Here is a 16,321-nt window from a genome sequence, read left to right on the forward strand (position 1 = left end):
ACCCCAGTAAGATGGAAAGCTGAGATGGCCTTGCAGGGATGGAAAAGCTTATTTGATCACGTTATAAGAAGTCTTGATTTTTCTGTCTCTGTTAAATAAGACATTTTTTTTTATCTCTATGTGGCGTTGAGGGCGGGGGGAGGTGTTAGACTCATCTAAGTATGTTCAATGCCAGGAGTGGAAGTTAGGGCTTAGGAGACCATGTGGGTTTTTAGTAATTTAAAGATTATATGATAAGAGTAGGGTTCTCTTTTTTTCTGAAATGTGGAATAAATAGAAAACAGTAGTTTCTTCCCTGTGGATAGTAGGTAATTAAAAAGCCGTTGAAATTTTATGTACCGCTGAAATTAAATGCTAAATGCACATTGGCACCACATGCTTTATTGGCTCACAGAATTTTTTTCCAGAAAGATTTAGGGAACTTCAGCCTTTCTCAATAAATCTATCTATCTATCTATCTATCTATCTATCTATCTATCTATCTATCTATCTATCTATCTATCTATCTATCTATCTATCTATCTATCTATCTATCTATCTATCTATCTATCTATCTATCTATCTATCTATCTATCTATCTATTTATCTATCTATCTATCTCTATCTATCTATCCATCAATCGAATACTCAATGCGTTTTGGGGAAACCTTCTTCGGGAGAAAACTCATACGCCTTGGTTTCTTAAGATTGACAATTCTAAAATGTGTCTAAATGTTCTCATGGGGCTGTACAGTAATATCTTCTTCAAACCAAGGTTGAAGCCTAGGGGCCGTGTCCGCTTACTGTGATTCTGGGCAAATCACTTATTCTCCCCATGCCTACCAAAACAAGCATTGAAAATGCAATAAGTCTCGCCTTTGATTAAGTTAAAGCCATTTGCTTTGCTAATGGTATTCTATAGCAAAGCAAATGGCTTTAACTTAATGAAAGGAGAGACCTATTGCATTTTTAATGCCTGTTTCTAATTTTGCTTCTAAACTGGGAAAGAAGTAAATAACACACATGCTAGAAATATATAAATGGAAATGTGTATCGATCTTGTGTTATGCTTCAGGCATCTATGGAAACACAGCAATACACTCACTTCAGATGGAATATCGATTTGTGTGGATGTGTGAGTGTCCCTCCTAGCAGTCTCCATTATCCTTGTTAGTCAGAATTGAGCCTAAGCTAACTAGAAGATAACCTCAAGTAAGCTTCAATCCTGCTGTGGAGATCCATCCCGACTAGTCCTCACACATCGCTAAATAGAGCCAAGATTGTTTGAAATGGGTTTCTGCCTAACACATAGGGAAATTAGATAGTTATTCCAGCTAATGAGCATAAATAAGTCATGTTTTGAAATAAAATGTTTCTTCCACAATTTCTGAGGTCCTGGGGCTGAAAGACTGGCAGAAAGTCATGCCAGCATCAAACATTCCAGGCTTTCGATTCTCCACCTAAGCGCTCAAGGAGCAAAGCACAATAGTCATTTTAATACAAGTCGATTTTGGAATTTATTAGGGTTATTTGACAGTTCCTGCTGTTTAATGAGAGTCGTTCCATTGTAAGTAAAATCTACTTTCAAGAGAAACTATTTCCCAAACACACACGTTCAGCAACACCCAGTTTTTGCACTAGACTGATGAACCTCCATGTTTCGCTGTGTCAGTATCATTTCAAGTTTCGTGCAGTATCATTTTATTGGAATTCACACACTATTATTCCTATAAATCGAAATAAGGAAAGTAGTGCCACTTGCTGGGTCATCAGCCTATTTCTTTGCAAAGCATGATTGTGGATATCACAGTGTGAGTTTATGATCCAAGATAAAATTCTTGTTATTTGGCAAGAGCAAGAAACAGCACAGACCTGGTTCAATGACATAAACTGAGATGGTGAGATGGTTTCGAACCCCCCAACTTCCACTGAATGCTAAGCTCATTAAATTCAGTCTAGGGACTAACTTCACTGTCAGGAAACATATTGCCAAGAAAACTACGATGACCTGCTAGCAGATCTTTTTAGGTCGAGCTTAGCTTTGCAGCGCATGTGCTGCCCTCTTTGCGAGACATGCAGTATACAGTATGGTGTGGAAGTTTTGTGGAAGCTCTGCCCACTGTCCGCCCATCTTTTTCATTGGTTTACGTCCTAAATGCTGCCTTCTGATTGGTTTTAGGCATGTTAGTCGCCCCTCATGATGCCCATGTCGTCATTAGTATCCTTCCATGGCTACTGGCCCCTTTACTTCATGCCTTCTCGCACTTCCCAGTCCTGTTTCCAATACATTTGTGATGTATTCCTATAGGTTCTGAATTGATCCCCCTATTCCTGACCCTATTCTGGTTAAGCAAACTAACAAGTTAACTAAGTAGTCAGCCCATGAGGCAGAAAACCCCCATGATGCAGATACCGTTATCTGACGCAGTCATACTACGGCACAGGAACGTGTTATCTGATTAAGTCATAACGCTTGCGATCTAATTAGACAAGCGATATTCCTCCAGCCCCTGATAAGGCATACAGAGTTCTCATAACAAATCAAACCTATGACAACCTGGGCAAAACCCTGCGGCCATTGTTTTGATTTCACAGAGAACTTCAGTAAAAGAATGTGCTAACGAGCAAGTCGTATGACATCCTTATTGACGTATCTATGTCCATCCTTACGTCAATCTCGGCACCTTAAAGGTATAAATATTACCGATATTGCCCTATGCAAACACACGCGTGGTGACGAGACGGAGCAGCCATACTTGCCGAAGCGAAGAGCAGAGCAGACCCCGCTGGCGCAGCCCCGCCTTTCTGACGCGCTGAGAGAAGCTGCTTTCTCCTGCCGAGAAATCCAGCACCGGCGTTTCCGGGTAGCCCTCGCAGGCAGCCTGGAATATCGAGACCAGAGACGAGAGATACCATCCCTCATTCAACCTAGATTCCAGGTACAGAACTGAATAACCCCTCACAGAGAATTCTTTAGTTATTCACTTGGCAAAAACAAACTTAACTTAAACTGTAACTTTCTATTCCCGCCCACGTATTAGACTTAGGTCAGGTACACGGGGTAGGCGTATTTAGAAACACCAGTTGAGTACGTTTAGTCAAATGTATATGTGTATGTAATATATTTTATTCATTTTAAACATCTTATGGCTTAGAAACCATATCAATGTTTTTACAGTATTATTTTATACTATTGCTTTTAATGTATGCACTTTACTTAACTATAAGTATTGCAATAATATCGATCCATTTCTCTTGTATGAGAAAAGAGACTGATCAATAAATAACACCTTTTTATTGAACACGCCCGTCTCTTCCTTTTCTCTACAATCTGATGAGACTAAGAATGCACGTACTGACTGAGTAAAATAAATTGCCTTTTGTTCACACGACTCTCGAGATATACTCTTGATTAGGGGAGAGCAAAGTTGTCATGTTCTATGGTTGTCAGAAACTAAATCCCTTCTTGTCTAATCAGGGAAGTTAAGTCCTCCTTGAACATTCGAGAAAGTTTCTAGTGAACTCTGAGCTAAGCTGGCAAACCCAAAACTTTAAGTCTAGTATCGACAGTAGTAGACCTAGTTAACGTCTGGTCTAGGCCTTTACTGCTGTAGGTATTATTCCAATGCGCAGAGCCTATTGGGATGATAGGAACTACACTACATGGCGCCCAACGCGTTTGGAAAGGGCGATAAAACTAACGTAAGACATTTAGAGTAACTCAGTCGTGCTTTCTCATTCAGACCCCTTTTCCCAAATACTCCAAAGACGTCTGGAGTGGGTGAAAGGTTATATCCGCCAGACCTCGCAGGAGGGAACTCCTATGTATGGTTCTTGGTACAAGTCAACGTTGAAGGATACACTGTTCCAAAATATTGTGCATCTAATCTTTGTTTCCATAAGAAACCTGATCTACAAACAAACAAAATAACCATCCTGTCTGTAAAATGTCAGACAATGAGGATGAAAGAGAGGCAGTTAGATTAGCAACTGAACTCGCAGCAGCTGATGCTACCATGCAAGACGCAGACCCGGATATAATACTCATCCCGGTCATTAAAAGAAAATCTATAACTTTAAAACTTATAGAAAATGGACTGACACCTAGAGGTGGTACAGTCATATTCGTAATTGAGGCACACGAATATCGGAAGACAGAGGTATACTATTCATGGATAAATTTTCCAGCAGCAAATCCTGTAACAAAGTACTTCCACTATTACAAAATAGAGGAACCTCCTGAAACATACACTCCTTTCGAGGAGGTGGAAGTACCACTCAAATTTCAAGAGCATTTGCTCTTATTTGATGGCGCCCTAAAACATAATAATCACATCACCAGGCTCGGTCCTTTAGGTAGACCAGGAGCAACGTGGCCGGTCCTAGCCGGATACACACCACATCCAGACATCAATGGGATGTCTGCACCAAACCTTTTAACACAGCTAAAAAACAGGTAAATGAAATACTAGATCAGCTAGAATACCAGGGGGTGATTGAAACTTGCACCTCACAAATGAACAACCCTTTGTTTCCGGTCTCCAAACCAGACAATTCATATCGTCTAGTTTTGGATTACCGACACCTTAACACATGTTGCAAAACTTTTGCAGTGCAAAACTCACATAGTGCTGCACTAATGAATAACATAGTGCGCAAAAAATACAAAACAACATTAGACATCTCTAATGGATTCTTTTGTCAAAACATAGCACCAGAGAGCAGATATTTAACTGCATTCTCAATAAACGGCACTCAAAAACAATTCTGTCGGTTAGCCCAGGGGTACAAGAACAGCCCGGGGGTATTCTCAGCGAGAGTAACAGAATTACTACAACTATATGATGATGAAGCATTATCTTATGTCGATGACATTTACTTAACAGATGATGACTTGGAGACTCACTTGAAAAGAGTGAACACCATAATACTTGGGTTCGCTGCAGAGGGTTACAAATTCAACTTTAAAAAATCCAGAATTGCCCATCTGACAGTCCTGTTCTTAGGATATGAATTATCAAGTGAAGGCAAAAGCCTGGCTGACAATTTCCTAGAGAAATGTGCCGTAATCCAAGCACCTAGAACACTAAAAAACCTACAGTCGATTCTAGGCTTCCTAAATTTCGGAAGAACATACATTGCAAATTACGCAGAAAGGGTCAAACCCCTTTATGATCTGATAAAACCAGATTTTAAAAGATCCAATTGGACTCAAATACACACAGAAATTTTGAGATCCCTACAAACAGACATGCTAATTAAAACAAAATTAGAAACACGTGATAACACACGCAATCTTGTGATTCGAGTCATCCCAGGGAGATGCGGATTCACATACCTGACCTCTAATGAGGGAGAAAAGGTACCAATTGCATTCAAATCACACTTGTACACAGAAGCTGAACAGAAATTCAGCAACAAAGAAAAAATTGTTCATGCAGTTCAAACCGCAATAGCTAGAGAAAAAGATCAAGCGGACGGTAGACATATCACAGTCAGAACAGCAAAATCAGCCTTTGAGGCACTAACAACACCGTGTAATTTACCAACAACAGCATTGAATCCGGAATGGATACAATGGGTGAATTCAATCACAATGGACAAAGTGTACTACTACTTTGATCCAGAACTAGAAGAATTAAAAAATTTAGAATATGAAAAAACATACCCTCTGCCAACCGATATTCTGCCTTTACGACATTACGCCTGTGTAATTTATACAGACGGACAGGCTCAACCCCCCGTTTGGGGCAAACAGGCATACAACCCCACATGTGGGATTACAAAAGAAGTGTGGCGCGGAGGTAAACTAAAACCTCTATTAACAAAAACACACTCAGTAGAAACTAATTCAGAACAACAAACTGAAATATTAGCTTTGAAAATGGCGCTAGATAATGCGGATCGCGAATTCCCGACACTTATAGTGTCAGATTCATATTACTGCGTCAAATCATATAACAAGGATTTGCAGACATGGATTCGAAACGGTTACAAAGATGACACAGGTGCACCAATAAAGCAGAAACTGCTCTGGGAACAAATAGCTCTTTTACAAAAAGAACTACCAAAGACTCACGTGACACACTCACTGAGTCATCAGCGTGATGGCGTTCACGTTGCAGGGAATTCATTGGCTGAGACAGCCACAGCGGCAGCCACTAAATCGGCTCCCGTAGTTCGAAAAAAGCGTACATTAAAATACATTGACGGTGAAACAGTGCTGGCGGTGAAAACGTCATCAAAAGGCGACTGCTCAGCGTTACCGATCAACTATCCACTCAATTATACATACATAATAGATGCAAACTCCGTCCCTTTTGCTCGAATCCCTGGAGTGGGGGATAGGGTGATTCCAAACATGGACAGGAGAAACTTGTTAATCGCAGACGCACATATGGGCGAGGGTCTCAGACACCTCAAACTAAAAGATTCTCTGGAAGAATTACAATCACGGTACTGGTGGCCAGGCATGAGCCTGCGTCACACCATGTTTGTAAACAACTGCCCAAACTGCAACAGAGATCGCAGTGGGGAGAGAAACAGTTTAATACCTCGTCGGTTTACTCCAGGAAAAATCAGGAGTAAAAAGGAAGGGTTGCGATTAACATATACAGGCTAGTTCCACTTATAATGTAGATCACCAGCACTCTGCTGACGTCTGGACTGTTATAAAAAGATTTGCGAGTCTAAATGGCATATACGCTAAGAGCATGCTACGTTTGACCATTGTTTTCACTCTAGCCCAACAGCCTGAGGGGAAACATGACCAAATGAGCATAGCCCAGCGGGAATCTTCTCACTTCCTTCCTGAGGGTACGGGATGGTGTAAAGAAAAAACCAAGGCATAAAGCAATCTATAGCGGAAAGGATATTAGGTTCGGGAGCTGGGTGGGTCAAACATCTAATAAGTGTCCAACGTAGTCTAAATAACTTGCCAAGAAATTCTCTGAAGGGATTCAGTGCGTACGAATTATTATTTGGAACTAGGATGTTGATCTCTGACATTGATAGTCAGACTTCAGTGGTAGAAGGAAAAAGCTTTGATATCAAAGACCGTTTGGCTATTTTGCAGGACTTAAACAAAACAAGAAAAGACCTGAGCAACATAAAGTTGAAACAACAGCCAACAACCACTGAAGAACCACCACCTGTCCCAGCAAGACCTGTCTGGATTCCAAAAGTCGGGGATCTAGTCAGGGAAAAGATCGCGGTAAAGAAGGAATTTGGGCCTTCTTACAGAAAAGCAGTTCCTGTCTTGTCTGTCAACGGGACAAGATCAGTTGTACTACCGCCACTTGCTGGAAAAAAGGAGAACCGAGTTGTATCCATCGACCTGGTAAAACCACAACATGTGGCCGATAACAAACAGTAGGCCAAGTGGACTCCCAATAAGTAGCAGAACACCAAGGTTTGCTACCAGTACAGAGGTCCTAACGAAGAGGCTCATCACATTCGAAACGCCTACAGAAGAACAACAAGGACTATGCAGCAATGCAATAGAACTCAGACCTCTGAAAACCCAAATAAAAACATTTAGCAGAGACACACCAATCTATAATGAAGTACCAAGTGAAAATGCAAGAAACAGAAATCCTGAACCAATTGGAACAATTGACAGAACTGCATCCGGCTACTTCATAAACTTCGATGATTCCTCTGAAGGCTTCAGTGAATCAAAGACACAGCAATCATCAAAAACCTTTAAAGATAAAGCTAAAGAACTTTTGAAACAACTGAAAGAAACATATCTGATTTCCCCATGGATTGAGTTTTGGGTGGGTTTTGGTGCATTTATCCTCATACTTTGGCTCATCATGGTACTTACTTTGGGACGCTTCATTGAGGGAAAATATGCAAAAATGGACACAGCAAGTCAGAAAATCAACTTGATCCTCAAACCTCACACATCTTCACACATCGAGAAAAGAGAACTTTCTTCAGTCAACTTCACAGCCAATCCGATACCGGGTGGGGTAGCCTGGGACAACACTGACTATGAAATTTATGGTCCGGTCGAAATCCTGAAATATCCACACCAAATTAAGATCTCCTTGAGTGACTTTGTAAAACCAAGCTCATTTGCTGATGATTGGGACTTCGAAAGCATTAATAATATGATGTCTGACTTAGTAATGTCTGCTAAATTTACCAAACATGATTATTTGCAGGGTTCTACAAATTATGATAGTATGTACTGTTATAACCACTATGGTAACCAATTTTTACATAGATCTGCACAACCTAGAAATGTTTTAAATTATAATCAATGGGAACATTGTGCAACCCCTCCAAAAGGAAGCTCAAGGACCTTCTATGACAAATATTCATACTTTTCAGGTTTTAACACAAGTAATGCTGCAGCATTCTATTTTAAATTGTCAAACACGACAGGGACAAAGACCATGATAACCAACACAAAATTGATATATTCAGACTCATTTTTTGAACAAATGAATACTTTTGGTTTTGATTATTGGGACAAAAATGTTGAAGTGAAAAGTGTTTGGGGTACAAAAGAATGGCAAGTGCAGGGCATAGAATCTATGTTTAGAGCCTGCATGATCCCAGAACAAATGATATTTTTAAATGACACTGTTCAACAAACCACCTGTCTTGGCCTAGCCAAAATCAAAGACTTAAATAAACCGTCTATTCCAAAGCCAACAATGTTCAGCAATAGCTCTACAGATGGAGAGATAGACGTAAATTATGTATTAAACCAAAACAGAACACATCCTGATTGGAAACAGTGGTTGATCTGGCCCACAGATACAAATAACTGTCAAGATAGATTCCTGAACAAAACACAGGGGTTCAAAATGACCAGGCCAGACCCTAGATATCCCCAAAGACATCACCCAGGGATAATAACCACTTACAGTGTGGGCAAATTATGCCTTCAATGGCTACAAACTTCCACACTGGCAGAAATTAAACAACACCTAACTTTACTTACTGATGGTGCTGACTTGCGTGATTTCATTATGGGACCGCGCAAACAGCGTCAAAAACGTTTCATAGCAGCCTCTGTATATGCAGCATACAATGAGGCCTGGAAGGTTACTCAAATTGAAACAGCAGAGAGAATACGGGAAATTGACCGTATTAATTTGGAAAAATCACTTTCTGTAGTGGACAATGGGTTAATGACTCTGTCCTCCAGAATTTTTTCTTTGGACAGCATTGTGTCTTCAGCAATCGACATATTGTCGCAAGACTTACTGTTATTACAACACGGTCAGTCACAATTGCGCTCTATTGTACAGCTTGGCTGGACGTTACAAAATCTGCGTTCAGGCTATGTGCCTTGGCGTTTAATCAACACAACGTCACTATTCCAAATCTTTAACCTTACTGATAGACAAATCAGTATGGCACAAAAGGGTGCTGATTATACAATCTTGAGCATTGAAAAACTCGAAAGATTACCAGTGACAATGTCAGAACGACCTGTCAGTGAATGGATAATACATGGGATAATAAATATTCCAATCTCAACCTTCAGGTTTCAATACTGCCAAAAATATATACAGGCTGGCATGTACGAGAAATTGGGAAAGGGGTACCTTAAAACAACATGGAACCTGCCCTATTCACATGCATGTGTCAGTAATAAAGGACAGAAAGTGTTTCTTAGTGGCAACAATTGTGCGATGTCACTAAGTGGCACACTTCTGTGTAACGGAATTAGTTTGCATGGAGCCTGTGAAGGGAATTCATACAACCTTTCATGTCACCAGCAAGGCGCACCTGCAACAGAAATAGAACCGTTCTTTCAAAGACTCTATAATGGGAGTTACATTCTAATTGTAGACCGCAGATGCTGTAGTCTTATGGCCGGGACTCCTTATCTAGTAACTACGACTGCGAAGGTCAAGTGCTGTGGACGCTCATTGTTCCCCAGCTCCTTTCCAGACAGGGAGGCAAGGGCATGGCCCAATTTGAAAATTACTTCTATTCGAATAGATACTTTAAGCAGAATGAAAACAGTGCTTCTTCAGACGCCTACTAGGCTCACGTCATCAAAGGAAACGTATGATCTACAAGTCGCAAGGACGACTGCAGAGATACATTCATTGTTATCAACTAATTCCCCCATACATTTCGCGGAAATTCTAAACGAAATCTTAAATATTTCTGATACCAATGGGGTCTCAAAGGTATTTAAGACAGTATTTTCGATGGCATTAACACCATTCAAAGCCATACTGGGTATTTTTCCAGATTTCGTCCATTCGATTTTTGGCGGACTTCCCCTGATCTTGGGACTAATTGCAGGAATCCTATTCTTAGTCCTTATTTTTCGTTATGGCAACCCATGTCACAGAAAAAACTCTTGCGACAAGGGAAGAAACAATCCTAGCCATTGGATACCGGGACCGGATATCAAAAATCCTGGGACTCTCCCGGCTTAGAGACCTGAACATGACTTGGTTTCTATCATTTCGACCAATGTGGCAAAGATGTGTTTTACCTGTATTAAGGTGTCTGCTATGCGGAGAAGAATGCGTGTTAGACACCTGTCTGACGCTACAATCGGATGCGCCAATGGATGCAGAAACATTGTTGAGCCCGATCAAGGTTCATGCTTTGTGCTGCCCTCAAAGGCTACCAATCCTGATGACGGCATTCGTGGAAGCTTCACCACTACGATTGATGGGTAGTGAAGTTCAAGATGAAAGCAGCATTGATCAGGTACGACCTTCTGTCAGCAATGCGAATCAGAATGTCAATGGAGACAATCATGCGCACGAATGCATGATTACACCTATATCCGAGTTAGTGGAATTTTCCCAAGAAGCTGTTGACAGTTTTTTCGAAAGCCTAAATGATATGATGTTCTCACCAGAGCAGAAATAGAGACTTTTGAACAAGCTCGCACACGGCGTTCCCTGAATTCGGCCTTCAACTTTAAAACTAAAGTCACATGAACAATTTTCCCTCCAGTTCACGGACAGCAATTTTTCAGCAGCCCCAAAATATTTTTTCATATTTTTCGGGACACTATCTTCTGCTTAAAGTAAGAACTATTCTTAAAGAACTAAGGTTTCTAAATTTTACATAGCTTATAGATATAGCTTATAGACATTAGCTGCCCGCTGGTATGTTCATACATATTTTAAATATTTTATTCTGTGATGGAATGGTCTCGAACATTTTTTCTGTATTAAGAGCCATTTCATGTGTAATTCTCATATACAAAATAGCAATAATGTATACAAATACGATTACTTTGGCATTATTCTACTGCTTGAGTGCCTACAATACATATGACTGCAATTTTTCCGTATATTTGAAAATTTCAAAATGCATTTATGTATTTTGGGGTGGTAAGGTATACACTATACTCTGTAGTATGTTGTACTATGTTATACTATGCATAGATTAGTAAATATGACCATAGTTAGCGTGGAGTGGGTGTGATGTATTCCTATAGGTTCTGAATTGATCCCCCTATTCCTGACCCTATTCTGGTTAAGCAAACTAACAAGTTAACTAAGTAGTCAGCCCATGAGGCAGAAAACCCCCATGATGCAGATACCGTTATCTGACGCACTCATACTACGGCACAGGAACGTGTTATCTGATTAAGTCATAACGCTTGCGATCTAATTAGACAAGCGATATTCCTCCAGCCCCTGATAAGGCATACGGAGTTCTCATAACAAATCAAACCTATGACAACCTGGGCAAAACCCTGCGGCCATTGTTTTGATTTCACCAAGAACTTCAGTAAAAGAATGTGCTAACGAGCAAGTCGTATGACATCCTTATTGACGTATCTATGTCCATCCTTACGTCAATCTCGGCACCTTAAAGGTATAAATATTACCGATATTGCCCTATGCAAACACACGCGTGGTGACGAGACGGAGCAGCCATACTTGCCGAAGCGAAGAGCAGAGCAGACCCCGCTGGCGCAGCCCCGCCTTTCTGACGCGCTGAGAGAAGCTGCTTTCTCCTGCCGAGAAATCCAGCACCGGCGTTTCCGGGTAGCCCTCGCAGGCAGCCTGGAATATCGAGACCAGAGACGAGAGATACCATCCCTCATTCAACCTAGATTCCAGGTACAGAACTGAATAACCCCTCACAGAGAATTCTTTAGTTATTCACTTGGCAAAAACAAACTTAACTTAAACTGTAACTTTCTATTCCCGCCCACGTATTAGACTTAGGTCAGGTACACGGGGTAGGCGTATTTAGAAACACCAGTTGAGTACGTTTAGTCAAATGTATATGTGTATGTAATATATTTTATTCATTTTAAACATCTTATGGCTTAGAAACCATATCAATGTTTTTACAGTATTATTTTATACTATTGCTTTTAATGTATGCACTTTACTTAACTATAAGTATTGCAATAATATCGATCCATTTCTCTTGTATGAGAAAAGAGACTGATCAATAAATAACAACTTTTTATTGAACACGCCCGTCTCTTCCTTTTCTCTACTATCTGATGAGACTAAGAATGCACGTACTGACTGAGTAAAATAAATTGCCTTTTGTTCACACGACTCTCGAGATATACTCTTGATTAGGGGAGAGCAAAGTTGTCATGTTCTATGGTTGTCAGAAACTAAATCCCTTCTTGTCTAATCAGGGAAGTTAAGTCCTCCTTGAACATTCGAGAAAGTTTCTAGTGAACTCTGAGCTAAGCTGGCAAACCCAAAACTTTAAGTCTAGTATCGACAGTAGTAGACCTAGTTAACGCCTGGTCTAGGCCTTTACTGCTGTAGGTATTATTCCAATGCGCAGAGCCTATTGGGATGATAGGAACTACACTACACATTAGTGGCCTCATTTATGAGACCTTGCGTGAGTTTTGCGCTTCCGTGTGTCACTTTTTGTGACGCATCGGCGGCGTAAAACTTGCCTCCTGATGCGCACTATTTACAAAGTGACGCATCTAAGCAGATGCGTCACTTTGTAAACCCCTGCGCTACATTATACCTGCGTCAGGTATAATGTATGCAAAGGGGGCGTTCACACGCAAAAAGCCTCGTAATAGTGACGCAGTGAAATCTATGAGATTTCACTGCGTCACTTTTAGGACGCTGTTGCGTCAAAATCTTGCGGCTGCCTCACAGCAGGCGTAAGACTGATGCAAGCCCTTTCACATGAGGCTTTCCCCATGTGAAAGGACGCATTGCTGGAGTTGCGTCACTTTTGTGACACACCCCAGCAATGCATGACTTTTGCGCTTACAGATACGTCAGAAATACTGACGTATCTGTAACTCCTTGCGACATGATGTGTCATATTATAAATATGACACATCAATCATGTCGCAGGGAGAGAGCAGTGAAAAGTGACGCAATGCTGTTTTCACGCAGCGATGCGTCACTTTTCATAAATAAGGCCCTAGGTATGTGGTAAATAAAAAACTAATTATTTACGCTGTCGGAATTTCTATAATTACCCAAGAAATGGTAATACATAAAATGAGGAGCAGAGTCCGTGGTCTTCGAGCTGAAAGGGTTTTATTCCAGAACTCGAGTTAAGGGAGAGCTCCTTCACCAAGCGGGTTCAGGAGTAGTCTGCTTTACTTGGAACATAACAGCACTTATATACATTATGAGTACAATCAAAAGAAGGAGTTCCCCCGGACTTGATTCAATCATTCATGATGTAATCATACGGAAGACATAGCATGCTTGTTCTCGTTTAAAGAATAACTTGGATTACATTTACACATAGACAAACATATTGCATTGGAGTGATTGTGGTGACAAGTTACAGAGTTACTAGTGTCTGGGGACAGAGAATCGAGGCATTGTTACAGGGTCGTTTCTGTCGGAAAGGTAAAGAGGACGAGGCATTGTGCGTTCTTTACTTCTTACACAAGGGCAGTGATGTCTCACAATGGTATATGTGTGCAGCTGGGAGGAAGAAGAATGGGCTGTGGTTAACTATTCTTCTTCATGGCTGTCTCGTGTGCTTGATCAGGTTTTCCCTTGATTGTTGACCCAACCCGTGGCTGCCCCCGCAAGCTGAGAGATCATTGACGAGCGAGAGCTGCTCGTTCTGTGACAGAGTTGGAGAGGGGGGGTTTTGGTGAGCCAACCATCTTAACTGACTCCGTTCTGGTCTAAGGGAAAATATCGAACGGGACGGAAACCCGTAAGATACACGATGGCTGGCCATTATTTTCTTTGCATGTGCCAGTACAACGAAGAGAAAAATAGGCAAGAGGGGGTATAACAGGATCCGTGCTTGAAGTAGGAAAATCGTCTTGCCTGGTCGGTGTTAGGGTGAATAGGGTGCATGATGGGACACCAGGCGGAAAAAGGGAGTTTTTAGTCAACTTCCACATTCCCTCCTTGTCCCATAGAAACCCTATTACAGAAATTCTTAATCAATTTCTATATTCATTAGGTCGTATACTTGTTCTTGCAACATTATCTTTTCATTTTAATTCCCTCTGTTTCGTGGACGATGAGTACAGGAAGTGGCACACAGTCCACAAAGGGCGGGGCCACACTGGACACAGAGGCAACAGGTGAAAATAGTGGCTAAAACGAGGCCCAGGACTGTTAATGCCTTCCACCCCCAGGTGGACAGGAGGTCCCACAACCAGCCGGTCAGGGACCATGTGCCGGTGTCCATATCCAACTTATCGGATAGCACATGGAGGCGGGAGATAGCAGAATAAACTGATGGGGCGTTGTCTGGAATAAATACACAACAACTGGACCCTATTACCTTACACACACCACCACGGTCGGCTAACAGGACATCTAAAACTATACGGTGCTGCAGTGTCATGAGCTTGTCTGCAGCTACCTCAGCTGTAATGTTATATAAGGCGCCAGTTGTTTCGTCTATGGCGGCCTGAACTACACGGTTTAGTTGCCGGATGTGGCGACTATTTGCCATAGGTCCCCAGAAAGGGAGAAAACCTTTAAAGAAGTCTCCAGCTTCTTGTCCTGCAGTATCTTCTGCATCTATGACCCCCCTTCGCTGTCTTCTAACTTGGGTCAGAGGGTCAATCAGATGGTAATCGGCAGGGGCGGTGTAAGTCGGTGGTAAAAGGAATGCGATGTAGCACTTTCCAGACCAGCCTTGAGGCAACCAAGTGCGCGCATGGGGTCCACAGATGAAATAGGTGTTTGGGGCAGTTACTATGGTCGGAAAATCGGGAGCGGGTAGTGTATATGTCCTATCACACTCGCTGTTCCCCATTACTTCCCCTTTTCCTTTCCCCCTTATGCAAAACCGGCCGTTTTGCGGTACTACCCAACCTCCTTGATCTGTCCGTCTTTGATCGGCGGATAACATTTCCCTGAAGGAAGCAATGTCATGGAACTGAGAGTAACTGATATTTTCGTGATCTTCGGCCCTCCCCCAGGTTACAGTAAGATCCACCATTTTAGAGACAGCCTTTACTATTTTAGTCTTTACTTCGTTCCAATTACTCTCGTTTTTCAATTTTGTCGGGGGATGTTTCTGACTGAGGCAGAAAATATCATGGCTAATGCATAGGCGGACCCTGAATAACCGAACGGGAGAGAGAAAAAGGGCATTCCCTTATGTACGGAATATGGCATCAAGCCACAAACCCAACAGTTCGTCTTGTTGACTATGAGTTGGTGTTTATGGAGGGTGGAAATGAAGGTATTATTTATAAACTCCTTTCTTCTGTCCTCGAGGTGTGGGGGAAGATCAACATGGGAATGCATAGTGGTATTCTTTACAAGTGTGGAAGAATGCGGAGGGAAAACTGTACATAAGATCCAACCCAGACAAGCTGCTACACAGCAAACAAGTAACATTATCAGTAGAAAAATCGAGAACCTGCTATGCAGTCATTTTACATAATTAGTCTTTTTCCATTTGCGCATCATGTCATTTCTCCTCATTTTGTCTATGAATTTAATATCAAAATGTCTCTGTACACGAGATCAAAACGTCTCCCAGCAGCCGCTTCACCAAGAGCTTGTTCCTGGGCTTAATTAGCTACCGGTGCGTTACGATCAGGTGTAATGTCTTTAGTCTATTTTTGGTGAGATCGCAGCCGCGATATGTATTCCTGTTGAGGAGTGAGTTCTGGAAGTGGGGAAATTATATCCGAGGCGTTTATAGCCGTTGAACAGGGCACAGTGTCTGTTGGTGTTGGTCCCAAAAAAATTCTGCAGTGGCTAGCGTGGAGCCATCCCTTGCGTCCTTCTACTTTGACGGCCGTCCTCGTGGTCAAGAGTACTAATTTCGGAGCCGTCCACCTTTTCTCCAGGGGGCTGGTACGATCGAAGTTCCGTACAAGTATCCAATCTCCGGGCTTTATGGAGTGTTCCTCAGGCGTGGTGTGGTCTGGAAAAGCTGCTGCAACCTGCGA

This window comes from Lissotriton helveticus, chromosome 3_1 (genome assembly GCF_964261635.1).
Source record: "Lissotriton helveticus chromosome 3_1, aLisHel1.1, whole genome shotgun sequence".
Lineage (NCBI taxonomy): Eukaryota > Metazoa > Chordata > Amphibia > Caudata > Salamandridae > Lissotriton > Lissotriton helveticus.